The sequence below is a fragment of the Engystomops pustulosus genome, chromosome 5 (assembly GCF_040894005.1).
Source record: "Engystomops pustulosus chromosome 5, aEngPut4.maternal, whole genome shotgun sequence".
NCBI lineage: Eukaryota > Metazoa > Chordata > Amphibia > Anura > Leptodactylidae > Engystomops > Engystomops pustulosus.
This window is the reverse complement of record NC_092415.1, coordinates 80391683-80407569: the sequence shown is the minus strand read 5'-3', so window position 1 is coordinate 80407569 and position 15887 is coordinate 80391683. Positions and strand designations below refer to the sequence as shown.

Here is a 15887-nt window from a genome sequence, read left to right as displayed (position 1 = left end):
AAATGCCAGTTTATTGGCCCAGCTATTACCCCTGGCTATGGAGTACTCCTTTGTGTGTTGTTATAAGCGCAGCTAAGTGATGAGAATACTCTGCTTGCCAAAGTTATGTTTTCAGCAGATCTGTTTATATTTCAATAGCAGTTTTATGCTTAAAATCAAAAGAAAGTTTCCAGTCACCAGTCTCAGCCCACAAAAACTGATAAGGACTTCAAAGGGTAAAATATATAAAGGTGACTTTAACTCCTTAATGATGCAGCCTGTTTGTAAGTTAAGGCTCTTGTGGTAATAACTTTTCATGAGACATTGTAGTTTATGTTATTAGTCTCATTTTGGTGATCAATTTCTTTTTTGGGGGGGTCAAAATTCTATAATTTAGGAAAAATTAGAAAAAAATGACAATTTTCAAAATTTCAAATGTTCAACTTTTTAGATAAAAAGTCATACCACAATTTATTTTTTTTGGTAGAAACCTTTTGCCATTGGTCTTCTTTTTATTTCCATAACTGCTTTTATGTTTTCATTTTTTCTACGGATGTGAGAAAGTTTTAATTTTTAGTAGCAACTTCTCAGATTTTCTGGAAGCAAACAAAAATGGATTGAAAATTTTGAAATTTAAATTTTTGAATAAGATTATTCTCATTTAGCCCTAAAATGAACACATTCAGAAGGAATCTGAGGTAGATCTACATCCCAGAATTTTTGTCCTGCCTCTTCCAAGTTCGGCAATACCAGACATGTGGATGTCAACTGCTGTTTTGTCGCAGTGATGTCCAAAACAGAATTAGTGCTTTTGGATTTTTGGCAAGCAAATTTGGCTGCAAATGTTTTGTGGTGCCACAGTGTACTTTAAAAGCCCCTGAAGTAACAGTACATTAGAAAACCCCCAAAGATGTCACCATTTAGGAAACTTGACCCCCTCAAAGAAAATCATTTTGTGGGTTGTCTTTAGTACGGAAATACCACACATGTGCCAGTAATTGACAGGCTGGGCACACAGCAGGGCTGCCAAGGGAAGAAGCTAAATTTTGCTTTTGGAGCTCAGTTTTCAAACTTTTGGCTTTAGAGTGCCATGTCATGTTTGCAGGACTCGTGAGTTACCAGTGCAATAGATACCCCTGAGAAATTATACCATTTTGGAAACTAGACCCCTCAAAGAATTTATCTGGGGGTGTGGTGAGCATTTTAACCATCACCATTCTCATCAAAATATAATACATAAGTAAATGGTACAGAGAAAAAATTGCATTTTTATCTCAAAAATGTAATTTTAGTGCCTAATATATTGTGCCCAACTCATGCCACTTTAGACAAACACCCTAAAAATCATTCTGTGGGTTGTCCTAAGTATGTAAATACCACACATTTGTCAATAATTGACAGGCTGGGCACACAACAGGGCTAAGAAGGCAAGGAGCTAAATTTTGCTTTTAGAGCACCCTGTCACTAGACTGGTGTTAGGGTTCCGTTGAGGTACCAGTGCAACAGAAACCCCTGAGTAGTGACCCCATTTTAGGAAAGGGCACCCCTCAAAGAATTTATCTAGTGTTGTATGAAAATTTTAACCCCTGAGATACTGGCCCAAATGTAATACAAAGTGAGGGGGGCAGTGTAAAAATTGCATTGTTTTCTCAAATGTGTAGGAAGAATATATTCAGCCCTATTCCTGCCATTGTGGATAAAACCCCAAAAATGATTCTGTGAGTTTTTGCGGGTATGGAAATACCCCATGTGTAGCAATAGTCTACAGGCAGGGGACACGGCAGGCCTGAGAAGGGACAAGCAAAATTTAGCTTTTGGAACACCCTTTTTACTAGACTGGTGTTGGGGTGCCTGTACCAGTACAATAGAACCCCCCAAGTAGTGACCCCATTTTAAAAAAGGGCAATCCTCAAAGAATTTATTTAGGGTTGTATGAGCATTTTATCCCATAAAATCCTGGCCCAAATGTAACACAAATTAAATTGTGTCAAGTAAAATTTGCTTTGCAATTTCTCAAAATTTGTCATTGTAGTGTCAAGTATTTTGCCCAATTCATACCACTGGAGACAAACAACCCAAAAATTGTCATGACCCTATTTGAAAACTACATCCCTCCATGAATAAATCTTGGGGTGTAGTGAGCATTTTAAGCACACAGGTGGACCCCAAGGATGATGCATAATGGACAGTGCATAGTACAAAAAACATGATGTGGGTTCTTCTGGGTATGGCAATACCCCATATGTGGCAATAATATACACAATATTTCATGCCCTGGTTTCTCGGGGCATGTGTCACACTGGTATATGATTTATTTTTTTATGTTCCTTTTGGAGCACACCCTGCACCTCCTCTGTGTCCTTCTCTTGCTGGCAGTTTGGGGAACTTCTCCTGGAAAGTGCTGCCCTGGTACAATGCGTGATGTGGCCTCGCTTCCAGACGTACTCGCACTCCCCCCTTCCTGGTCGCTAAAAATCAACTGCTTGACTACCGCCTCTTGAAATTCCAGGAAAGTTCCCCTCCGGCCTGCACATTGATGTAACACGTAAGCATTATACAGTGCCATCTGCATGATGTGCACAGCCAGCTGATTGTACCACACCCTCGACTTGTATGGCTGAAGTACCTGGTCCGACAAATCCACCCCTCCCACGTACCTATTATAATCCAAAATAGAGTCCGGTTTGAGGGCTTCTGTACTGGTACAACACAGAACAACGCCTACTCCTCCACATAACGCCTGCTCCTCCACACAACTTCTATTCCTCCAAGCAATGCCTACTCCTCCACAAAACGCCTGCTCCTCCACACAACGCCTCCTCCTCCACGCAACGCCTGCTCCTCCACGCAACACCTGTTCCTCCACGCAACGCTTGCTCCTCCAGGCAACGCCTGCTCCTCCACATATCGCCTGCTCCTCCACACATCGCCTGCTCCTCCACGCATCGCCTTCTCCTCCACGTATCGCCTACTCCTCCACGCAATGCCTTTTCCTCAACACAACGTCTGCTCCTCCACGCAATGCCTGCTCCTCCATGCAACGACTGCTCTTCCACACAATGCCTGCTTTTCCACGCAATGCCTGGTCCTCCACACAGCGCCTGCTCCTACACACAGCGCCTGCTCCTCCATGCAATGCCTGCTCCTCCACTCAACACCTGCTCCTGTGGGGGATAGGGAAAAACCGACAATGGGGGGGGGGGGATAATCATGTGTAATCATCATCAATCACAAAATAGCAATGTTGGAGAGCTTTGGGCTAATAAGATCTGCCCACAAATTGTCATAGATCGCTGTCATTGGCCAGTCTGTATTGACTGGCCAATGGTGACAATCGACTTCACAGGATCAATCAGATTGATACTGTGATATCATCGGAGGGGTGTCGGCTGGGGATGCTGTCACCTCCCACTGAGGTGTCAACCTGTCTTGCTACGGTGTGACGTCCATAATGCAAGTAGCACTCACATCCGATATATCGGATGCTGAGTGTTATGTCACTGCACTCAGCGTCCGATATATTGGATGTGGAATGTTAACAGGTTAATATTTTTTGTGTGTGTTTTTACTTTATATGTCCCCAATGAGGACATTAAAGATCTCTGGGGGACATTTTCATTTTTTTTCTTTTTTTTTTACATTTTAGACCCAGCAGCTCTGTTTCACCCCTTTAGACCCGGTGGTCATGTGACCGCTGAGTCTTCGGAGCCAGCAGCCGCTCCGGCTTGGCTCCTCTATGCATCGTACTCATTCAACGTGTTGCACGGAGGAGCGGAGAAGGGAGAAGTGGTAACGAACCGCATCTCCCTTCCCTTGAGTCTCCGGGTGCCTCTGACACCCAGAGACTGCGTCCTGCTCCCACAATTAGCGCGGGAGCAGCGGAAAACTGCAGTGTTTAGCGTCTAAAGTCAGCGGGCGGCTGGAAACAAGTTAAATGTAATTAATAATAAATTTACTTGACTTGTATATTATTAGTTCACAGTTTATATTTTTGTGTTATTGTGAGCTAAATCCAGAAGTGGTCGAACACACAGAGCAGGTACAAATATAGCTTGTCAGATTTTGGTATTTAGGATCACAACACCCAAAATAACTGAAATGTCAATTGGCCATTTTATTTCAAACGATATTAACAAATAATGTGCACACTGTGAATAAACACAAGATCAAGAGTACAAATACTTGTTAACAGGGTTTGAAAACAATTAAAAATCTTAAAACAAGCAAATAACACAATTGGGCGAGCCTATGAGGTTCCAGCAGCCCACCAACCGCCCTACCCACTGGAAATTATGGTGTGTGTTTTTCACTTAGGCCAAGAAGCATGATAAATGGTGAAAATTTATATGATAACAAAGTATATGTTATGATCGGATAAACAGTACAATAGAGATCAGTGCATGTTGTGTCTCACCATTCTGGGGAGAAACTTTGCTCCCGATGACATCACAGCTAGATAATGCTGGTAAACAATACTGGACAGGTAGGGGCTTTTAATGAAGTTCGGGGTCGGTCTGTGGGACACGAACTGGCAAAGTTCGGTACTAACTCACACTTTGAGGTTTGGTCTGCTATCAAAGGCCACAGCTTTGGAAGGGCTAAGCGAAGTGCTTTACCCTGAAGAACTATCTTCTCTGTAGACAGAGTAGCTACACAGCCCCTCCCCTATATTCTATGTGACAACTGTAAAATCCAACTGGAAGCCTAAAATACGTACCTTAGAAGTACAAATAATAACATAGGGTCTAGAAACACCAGAATAACCTTCGCACTATTTAATGTCATATAGAAAGGGGGTAGTCACAAGCATATACATATGTATTCAATTAGACATTTATTTCACATATATATTGACAAGGAACAACGCGTTTCGGGGATGCATTACCCCCTTCGTTAGGCCCAATAAATAGTTCTGTAACAATGAGAAGATACAATTAAAAAAAAAACAATCCATACATAAAATGAATTATGACACTGAATACATTGTTGGATGTAGTCATATATATATAATATGCAATTAGGGAGACATTGTGCATACATGTGCATAAAATTGTAATCGGATTTTAAGTCCATAAATAAATTCATAAGAAAATTCATATGCATAAAAAAGTCAACAATTTAAAAAGGATGTGTAAAATCTGCTTGGTTTTGGGGTGCCAGTTAATATTAAATTAACAACAATTTTCAATGGATCTTTATAGGGGATTTATTAAGGGTACAATACAGGGAAATATTTATAGAGGGTAAACTAACTAAGGGACAGAGAGACGGTGGTGAAGGAAGTGCTCTAACTAAAAATCTGTATACCATCTTATATACATATACTAATAGCTGACACATATTGCCCATACCCCCTCCACCACTGTCTTGGCCAATCCGATGATGATGTAGAGTCAATAGGTGGCCTCCTTGCTTCCATATCTTCTTATCACACATACTTGCAGGACAAGAAATTTGAGTATTTGCTTCCCCCCTAGACCTGGGAGAATCCAAAATGATTAGAAAACATTTAAAAGAGAAAATAAACTTTATTAATTTGTTAAAATTGTAAGAATTAGTCTCGTGAAATATAACAAAATCTTTTGCGTCTGTTTATTTCTCAGGCATTGGCCAGCAATTGGACTAGTATCAGGGTCCTTACACGGGGCAGTCATGTTGCCGATATATTGCACTGTCCCGGCTAGCAAGCCAAAAAATTAGTCTAGTTTTACAGAGCCGTTCGGGGCTCCAGTAGGCTCCAATGGAGGCGCTAATAGTGTCAATAGCCTTTTCAGTATATTATGTATAGCGCCCTACATTACACCTGACGCGTTTCTGCAGCTCTATTTTGTATTCAGATGCGTCTTCAGAGGTGCTAGATAGCATTTACATAGTGTAGAATAATGTTTGTTTACACCGATAGCATTTCCCGCCCTCAGTATTGTTTTCGGCCGTAACCAGGCCATCCAATGTCAGGGTTTATAAAGGATACACTCCACCTCTAGCCAGAGGCGGGCCATATCTTGGCTCGTAGTTGATTGGGCAAATAACATTGTAGCCGGCAATATTCCTGCCGCGTCAGGGGTATGGCCTCGCCCGTACATGGCAGATCCGCCCCCTCTGCATGACGCGGTAGAGGAGTTCGCCCATACTGGGCAGGGTCCTATTGGTGATGTGGGTCTGTCTCATAGTAATGACATCAGCGATATCCTATCAAGTGGTGTCGCGTAAATTACGTCATAGGCATCCATCACCTGACCCATCACATGATCTCTGAAACGCAACTAGGTTTCCATGGAGATCGAGCATCGCAGGACTTCTCTATCTTGCAAGTAAAGTGGAAAGGATCGATATTAGTGTGGTTCTTTCTAACAAATTGATGTCACCAGAAGTCTTAGAGATACACAGGTGGGACTCGGCTAAATTAACATACAATGAGTGTGCTTAAATTACCAGCGACCAGAGCCTGTAGGAGCTACGGAGAGTGCCACTGGCTTATTTACATTATTTTTAAAAATCTATATTTCAATAATGCCAGCGTTCTGGGATTGAATAAAAATGATTACATCCCTAGATTACGAGACAAGCAGGTAAGTTACAGCAATATATCTGATGGTAGATGTTCTTTAACCCCTTAAAGGAAACCTACCACTTGTAGTGGCAGGTTTCCGATGGTAATATCGGGCACCAGCTCAGGGTGAGCTGGTGCCGGAGCTTATTTTAGTTAGTGTTTTAAACCGCGGTATCGCGGTTTAAAACACTTTTTAAACGTTGTAGCCGGCGCAGGCAGGTACGCGCTCGGCGCTTACCGTGCACGCGGCTCTCATTCACTTCCTATGTAGCCGCGTGCACGGTAAGCGCCGAGCGCGTACCTGCCTGCGCCGGCTATAACGTTTAAAAAGTGTTTTAAACCACGATACCGCGGTTTAAAACACTAACTAAAATAAGCTCCGGCACCAGCTCACCCTGAGCTGGTGCCCGGTATTTCCGTCGGAAACCTGCCACTACGAGTGGTAGGTTTCCTTTAAGGATGCAGGGTTTTTTCACTCATTTCTCGCTCTCCACCTTCAAAAATCCATAACTTTTTCATTTTTACATGTACAAAGCTTTGTGAGGGCTTATTTTGTGCGTAACAAATTTTACTTTCCCGTAATGTTATTTATTTTAACATGCCGTTTACTCCGAAGCTGAAAAAAAATTCCAAATGAGGAAAAATTGAAAAAAAACCCTGCAAGTTCTTGTGGGCTCAGTTTTTACGACTTTGACTGTGAGCTCCAAATAACACCTCAGCTTTATTCTTTGGTTTGGTGCGATCGCAGTGATACAAAATTTATATAGGTTTTATTGTGTTTTATTACATTTTCAAAAATTAAACGAATGTGTACAAAAAAGAAAAACATTTTTTTGCCATCTTCTGATGCTAATAACTTTTTCATACTTTGATGTACGGAGCTAGGGGATGGGTCATTTTTTGCGAAATGAGCTGATGTTTTCATTGCTGCCATTTTGAGGTCTGTGCGACATTTTGATCATTTTTTATTACATTTTTTATGTGATGTAAAAAGGTGTAAAAGTCGCATTTCGGACATTTGGGCGCCATTTCCCATCTCAGAGGACACCGCCGGCCGTAACCGTTTTTTATATTTTGATAGATCGGGCATTTTGGGATGCGGCGATACCTAATGTGTCTGTGAATTTTGCTGTTTATTATGTTTTATATCAGTTCTAAGGAAAGGGTGGTGATTTGAATTTTTAATATTTTATTAATTTTTACAATTTTTTTTTTCTTTTTTTTTCACTATTTCTTAGACCATCTAGGGTACATTAACCCTAGATGGTCAGATCTCTCCTACCATATACTGCAATACTACTGTATTGCAATATATGGCATTTTTGCAGCTCATTCATTACAATGAGCCACTGGCTCATTTTAACGAATCTGCAGAAGCCATGTAGCCTCGGGTCAAGCGAAGACCCGAGGCTACCATGGCAACAGATCGCCGCCGCCCGATGATGTTCGGGGGAGTGATGATCGTAATAAATATGGCGGTGCCCACACGCCGCCGTCTTTTAAATGCCGCCGGCGACTTTGCCGGCGGCATTGAAAGGGGTAATAGCCGTGATCGGTGCAAGCACCGACAGCGGTTATTAGCGGTGGGGGTTTTTCCTGCAATATGCAACAACCCCCACCCTTATATGAAGAGGACTCAGCCGTGATCCCTCTTCATACATTCCCTGTACCGCTGCACCTTGGAGCTACGGCGCAGAGCGTTAAGGGGTTAAGCATTCTGAGAACTGATCCTATGTTAAGGCTTCTAAAAAGTCCTTAAGTCATTTCGTCCATATTCTACAAGATTGACATAGGCCTCACAAGGCTAGCAAGACACACAAGAGGCTGGTACAAGGGTATAATGACTTTTCACATTGCTTACAAAAATATGTGTTTTATAGAAGATTCTAAATTTGCAAAATGTTGGGTGTTTGACACAGAAGATAATAATATAAAACTAGGGAAAATTAAATGTCAACAGGGTTCCTATATTTTGTTTGCTTTCTATATAACACATAAAGGATCTAAACAATGCAAATATATTTCCCCTTAATATCCTCTTCCGGTCGAAAGCAGCTGCTGCCTTGTAATGACCTTCTGTCTATGACCAGCATATGTGTATGTGCATGAAGTCCTTCCTAGAGAGAAGTCAAACACACCTTTTATAAAATGAAGCCTACTGTGCCAGGCAGCTGTTGCTAAGGCAAAGAAGAGAAGAAATTTCACCTCATTCATTGTCAAGATTTAAGACAAAGGTGCTTTAATGAAGAAATCACCTTTAATGTGTTAATTTGTGTAATAATCTACAATGTAGGAGACAAAGAAGTGGAATCTACATTGTAAGTATAATTACCAAGATAACTGCAGAACAATATGCCTAGACTAAAGAAATAGATGTAGTGGGTTTAGCAATATGTCTTAAAGACATCATCTTTAACATTAGACATGATTGACAAAATGTCCTTTGACATACTGTCAGATAAAAGCTGCTGAGTGGACAAATCAGAGATTGTCTGGTCAATCAGCATCAAGTTCACACAACAAGCAATGCCTGAGGCCTGTCAATCACACAAAGTCTTCTCCAGGGTATGTTCAATGTAAAAGCAACTCTCACGTTGTTGCTTAAGAATAACTTGCCCTAAATAGCAGCTGGTGATTGTCAGTAGTGAGGAAGAGAAATATAATCTAGACTTGCTGATTGAAAGACATTTTGGTAGAAGGCATTCAATACATTATTGTGGAAAATTCCCAGTAATGGAGAATCATGTGGTAGCATAAAAACGTAGGTGTGTAGATATTTTATTTTCAAATTGAATTTCTACAGCATTTAAGGTTCATAAGAGCACAGTGGCCTCCATAATCCTTAAATGGAAGAAGTTTGGTATGACAACTTTTCCTCCACCTAACCAAACTAAGCCAAACTTAGCAATCGTGGGAGAAGAGCCTTGGTGAAAGATGTAAAGAACAATCACTGCAGCCATCCACCAGAGTGTGCCGACAGAAGCCTCTCTTCGGGGTTGAGAGGAAGATTGAACTTTTTGGTGTTAATTCCAGGCACTGATCACCACCTGCCAAATACAATCCCAACAGTGAAGCATAGTTGTACCACCAAGTCGTTCCACAGGCGTGACTTTGTCTGCAGTGGCAGCCAAGGCGAAGTAAAGAATTGTAAGGCAAAATCGTGGTCATGAATGAGCAGGAGGTTGAGACAGGCAGCACAGGATTAAAGTCGGGGAGGTAGCGGAAGATCAGGACAGGCAACACAGTATCAGAGTCAATAACGGAACCGGGGTCACAACGGGAATTCAGAAATACAGCAAATCGCATGAAATAGCTTTCTCAGAGGCACTAGGCGCAAAGATCCTGCGGGAAATGCTGGAAGAGGACAGCTCTTATCAAATTTAGTGGGATTGGCCAGCACCAATCAGCGGTGTGCTGGCCCTTTAAATTTTCAAGCACCGGCGCAAGTGCCCAAGGAGGAGGAGACGCATGCGGGCTGCTGGAGCAGGAACGCAGATAGTTAAAGCAGGGAGGGGAACTGGGGACCGGAGAGAGGCACGGGGAGGACCAGTGACACATAGTGGTCGCAGCATCATGCTATGGGGGTGTTTTTCAGCAACAGGATGACTGGTTGCAATAGAAGGAAAGATGATTGCGGCAAAGTACAGAGATATCCTAGATGAAAACATCTTCCAGAGTGCTCTGGACCTCAGACTGGGCTGAAGCTTCACCTTCCAACAAGACAATGACCCTAAGCACAACGCCCAGCCAGAGCTCTGACCTAAACCCGATTGAGAATCTCTGGAGAGACTTAAAAATGGCTGTCCACCAACGTTCACCATCCAAACTGAGGAAACTGGCAGAGGATCCAAGGAGGAATGGCAGAGGATCCCCAAATCCAGGCGTGAAAAACTTCATTCTCAAGAAGACTCATGGGTGTACTAGCTCAAAAGGTGCTTCTACTCAATACTGAGAAAAGGGTCTGAATACTTATGACCATGTGATATTTCAGTTTTTCTTGTTTAATAAATTAGCAAAATTTTCTACATTTCTATTTTTTTCTGCCATGATGGGGTGTAGAGTGTACATTAATGAGCAAAAAATTTGATCATACCAGGTGGCTGCAATGAAACAAAATGAAAAATTTAGAGAGGTCTGAATACTTTCTGTAGTCACGTTAGGAAATCAAAATAAATGCTGTAGATGTATCAAGTTCTACTGACCCTACTCCATAAATATTACTAACCACATTTCATATTACTCCGCTCCCAGGTGTCGGCTTACATCATCGCCACCACCTCCAATCCTGACACTGCCTTTTTCTCTACCCTGTTGCATTACATGTAATTAATTACATGAGCAGACTCTGGACATAACTGAAATGCCTCTATATAGGATTGAGTGACTTTGCTGACAGCTTCACATCTCTCCGGAATTGGCCTAGAGAAGATGCCATTTCTGGTCTTGAAACACATAGTAGCTTTACAATTAAACAATGTATTTACATAATTGGATGGAATTGGCTCCTGTGCGTTGCATTTTTGACGCATTTCACTGGCTTCAGCCTTGATAACATGCTGAGGTTACATTGCCTTTTAGCAGATGCAGTGGAAACGCAATGTAACCTTAGCATGTAATCGAGGCTGAAGCCAGTGGAATGCATCAAAAACACAAAGCACAACGTGATGCAATGCATCGTGTGAATGCGCCCTGAGGAAACAGACTGTGTAGCGCAGGGGTGCACAACACGTTGCCCATCGGTTGCATACGACAGAGGTGAGTACTGTAGTGGAGCACAGAACATTAGCTTGATGCTCCACTACAGAGCCAAGAAGACACAGTTCCAGCAGTTCACTACAGGGCTGGGAGCAGGAGAAGCTAGATGATGACAGGACCGGGAGGGATTAAAGGTGAGTATCATTGTTTTTTACTATGTTACTATGTTACTAATCTAATTATATCTAATTGCACAGTGAGTGTGAGCACAAATAGTGAGGAGTCATTACTGATGTTGGGGAACAAATTGTGAGGGGGCATTACTGCTGTGGAGGCACAAATAGGAGAGGAATTACTGGTATAAGGGCACAAAAAGAAAGGGGGCATTACTGGCATGGTGCAAAATTAGTGTTAAGGCATTACTGGCATTGGGGCAAAGTTAGTATGGGGGCATTACTGGTGGGGGGTTATTACTTGCTTAAGGGTATAATTATTGTGGTGGTGTTACTTTCATGTGAGCATTACTGGTATGGGGGTACTTTTTGCTGTGATTGTTAGGTAGGGGACACAATCTGGGGCCATTATGTAGATGGGGAGTTAGATTCAGGGGGTATTATTAGGTTGTCACCACAAGGGAGAATTAGTGTGTCACATAATGGGGTATTTTCATCTATAGCAATTATGTCACTATATATGTCTGCTTTAGGGGTTTCCACTATTATATGTGTGCTCCATGGATTTCCACTATTATAGGTGGCTTTTGGGTTCTTCAAAATTATGGGGGTTATTTACTAATGGTCCTTGGACGCACTTTCGTCGGACTTTCCAACTTTTTCAGTTTTTGCACGGCTCTGCAGGTATTTAACTGGGGATTGTGTCGCACGTTATCGGATTTTGGCGACATGCGACAGAAATAGGGGGGTGGGCCATCGGATGATCCGACAAATTCGGTCCGAGCACGCAATTTAACTTTCAAATTTGTCGCAAGATCAAGTACTTATATGCACCAGGAAGAAGAAGGTGAACTCCGGTGGACCTGAGCGGGGAAGGGACACATGCACAATATCGGGCACACAATCTTAGTGATTCGCGGCAGTGTGCATTCATTATGTGAACTCCTCCAGATGGGTAAGTAAATGTGCCCCTATATCTTGCTCAAGGGTTCTCCTGTATTATAGCCTGCTCTGGGGTTCTCCTGTATTACAAGTTTGCTCTAGAAGTCTCCAGTATAGGTCTGTTCTAGGGCTCAACAGTATTAGTGTCTGCTCGGGGGGTCTCCACTAGTATATGTCTGCTCGGGGGGTCTCCAGTATGATATCCTGCTTTGGGGGTCTCCTGTATTATTGATCAGCTCTGAGTGTGTCCGTTATTATAGGTCTGCTCTGGGGGTCTCCCATATTACAGATCTGCTCTGATGGTCTCCAGTATTTTAGCCTACTCCAGGGGTCCCCAATATTATTGTCTACAATAAGGTCTACAGTATTAGTAGCTGCCTCAGGGGTCTTTGCTATTACAGGTCTGCTCTGGGGGGTCACCAGTATTATAGGTCTACTCTGGCGGTCAACAGTATTTGTGTCTGCTCTGTGGGTCTCCAGTTTTAAAGCCTGCTTTGGGGGTCTCCTGTATTACAGGTCAGCTCTGAGGGTCTCCTGTATTATAGGTCTGCTCTGGTGGTCTACAGTATTATAGGTCTGATCTGGGGGTTTCCCATATTATAGATCTGCTCTGTGTGTCTCCAGTAATTTAGCCTGCTAAAGGGGTCTCCAGTACTATAGCCTTCACTTTGGTCCCCCTGAATTATAGGTCTAATCTGAGGGCTTTCCGGTATTATGGGTCTGTTCTGGGGGGGGGGGTCTACAGTATTATTGGTCTGTTCCAGGGTGTCTGCCATATTATATGTGTGCTCTATGGGTCTCCCATAATATACGTCTGCTCTGGGGGGGTGGTCTACCATATTATACTATGGGGGTCTCCTGTATTATTTTTCACTGTATTTGTAGTCTGCTCTGGGGTCTATTTTAGTTAGTAAAAATGCAGTATTTGGTTTCTGTAGTGGCACTGCACTCAATACTATGTTTTTTGCCACATCTAGGGTTCTGATTACTAGTGTGGCCCCTTGAAGTTAAGACATCTCACAATGCGGCCCTCGGGCTGATACAGGTTGTGCACCCCTTGTATAATGTGACACTATGCCTCTTTTTTTTCTCCAGCATATTCCTTCATATTAGTCTATAGAGCCAAACTTGTTGTTGGGAAAAGTGGAGCCTGGCAGACCCCATTATAAATTGATGTGATCTATCAGGATTTGAAGGGATCAGTATCAATATATCAGCATAACATTTCTTTAAACTAAATTACCAAAAGTAATAAACTCATAAAAAAATACAACTCATAAAATGACCAGGTAAATACAACATAATTTTGCATATATATCCAAACAGACTTTTCTACACATACACATCAGTAATGACTCCTCACATGTGATTTCTTTGCATCTGGGGCAATATTTCTTAGCCCCACCAGTTGGAGGTCCTAGGCCGGAGTCAACCTCCTGCTTATGGACTCAAAGTTGGGGCTCTTCTTTAATCTGTGAAAGAACACACCAACACTAAAACTTTAAAACACATAAAAACACATGCAGTTTTATCTCAGTGTGAACCCACTAAAAATACTATTGCAGTTAGAGAAAACAGAGCCAGAAAATAGCTATACAGTGTTGGTCCCCCTTCCCTTAAAGTTCAGGCAATACAATTGAGGAAGTCTCTGCTGCAGCATTGATAACAAGGGAATTATACTTTCATGTGATCCAGTCATCCAGAGTTGAAACTTGCAAAAGTGAAAAAAAAAATGGTCCACAGTTAAACTTGCATTTGATCTTACTTGAAACATTCCCTTGCTACTATAACATTACTGTAGTCGGTTTGTCCGGTTTGATGTTGCCTCATTCAAAAGAAATAGACTTGAAAATAGTGTAATTCAGTTATAGTGTAAACTAGAGATGTATTTTGTTATACTGACAAAAAGATTTGGTAAAAAGACCTTCAAACACTTAAAAACTCTTAAAGCTGCCTGATGGTTTAATTCTTGTAAAATACTGTGCATGTTTTTCTACATATTTCTACTTAATTTTACATTGTATCTGGAGGTTTCTAGATATATGTTTTTTGAGAATTTAGGTTATAAAATGATGAAATATGTTATGCGTCATTATCAAATAATTAAAATTTAAATATAAAAGAGGGTGTATGCCCTTTTATCTTCTGTGAGTATAATAAAATACTTGGAAAAACACACCAAATTGTTCTCTGGAACACCATATTATTCTCTGGAACAGCACGTCCAACAAACAGACAAGAGGAACCTCCTGTAGACAAGGGAGGGTTTCTGGAGGATCCAGTGTGAATGTTACTCAAAGCAGAAAAAATAATGGCAGTCGCAAAGTCATCTGTGGACCCTTTTTACACCTCTGTAAGTCTGTGTTTTATGAGTTTTGAATTATATTTTCAGCTTTCTTTTTTGTGTAAGATGTGGTTCATAAATAAATTACTTAATGCACTTTCACCAACTATAAAATACATTAAATAAAAGAAATGTATGTTCCATATACTTTCTGTAGAATGGAAGTCACATATTAATTCTTTTTCTCTGTTTAATTAAACTGAAGGGTATTAACTTTCCCTCCTGTCCTAGTCTTAATCTGCCTTATTCAATGGGTGTATCGCCTGTTTTCGCATGAACCTTAAATACTGTGAATACAGGAAGCAAGTGACAGCTTTTCTGCTGTGATTAGATAGTTAATTAAGGAGAAGGCAGGTGTGGATGGATCTATTCAGCTAATGAATATGGTCTGAAGATAAAAGCAGTTGATATTGGAGAGTTTGCAGGTGGAACAGTGATTTATTTGTTTTAAATTGCATATTAGGAAAAGGAAGAGTTTGAAATATGATTTTTTTTTTACTGCTGGTAACACATGCATGGTAACAGTATGTATTGTTATCTAATCAGAATCATAGTAACTCATGAATCAGTAAGATTATCCTTTTCATTCATTCAAATGTTTTTTATTAACTAGTGTCATCAACACAACTATGTAAGAAATAGTAACATGAAAGATACAACAAAGAGCAAGTACACAATGAGCTGGGCATTTATTTTACATGTGTATTCACTGAAACTGCCAATCCCAACAGGACATAAAGAACATATAAATAATATAGGCACCTCCTCCCTTTCCATGAAGTTAAAAAAGCATGTTCAATTTCAAATGCCTAGTCCTTTTATCCATAAGTACAGTAGATAAGATGGTATATCTAGTAACAGCTTTCAACTGCTCTTTCCCCAACCTTGACACAGAAGCTGAATGGAAGAATTAGCGGTTTGCCAAACATTTATCCGACAGCAAGCTTAAATTTATGACCAGCTTACAAATGGTGTAGTTGTGAAATACTCTGCTAAATATGATCCTATCCAGCATGGAGCACAGGAGGACTAAAAGGATAGAGGAAAAAGCCATATCTATCAAAAGCCACCGATGGACTTTTTTCATTTTACATTTCTTTTTTTCACTCCTTACCTTCAAAAATCAATAACTTTTTCCTTGTTCATAGATGTATGAGGATTTGTATTCAGTATTAACAATTCTAATTTCTAGTAATGGTATCTT

The 15887-nt window shown here is 41.2% G+C and overlaps 1 long non-coding RNA gene across 1 annotated transcript in view; it reads left to right on the top strand.

Annotated features, from left to right (window-relative positions):
* The window catches only part of LOC140134058 (uncharacterized), a 68574-nt gene extending 53902 nt beyond the window's left edge, over positions 1–14672 (top strand). The window contains exon 3 of the long non-coding RNA XR_011856054.1: positions 14559–14672. This is a non-coding gene — a long non-coding RNA (uncharacterized lncRNA). The remainder of the gene's footprint in view (positions 1–14558) is intronic.
* Positions 14673–15887: the final 1215 nt, after the last annotated feature.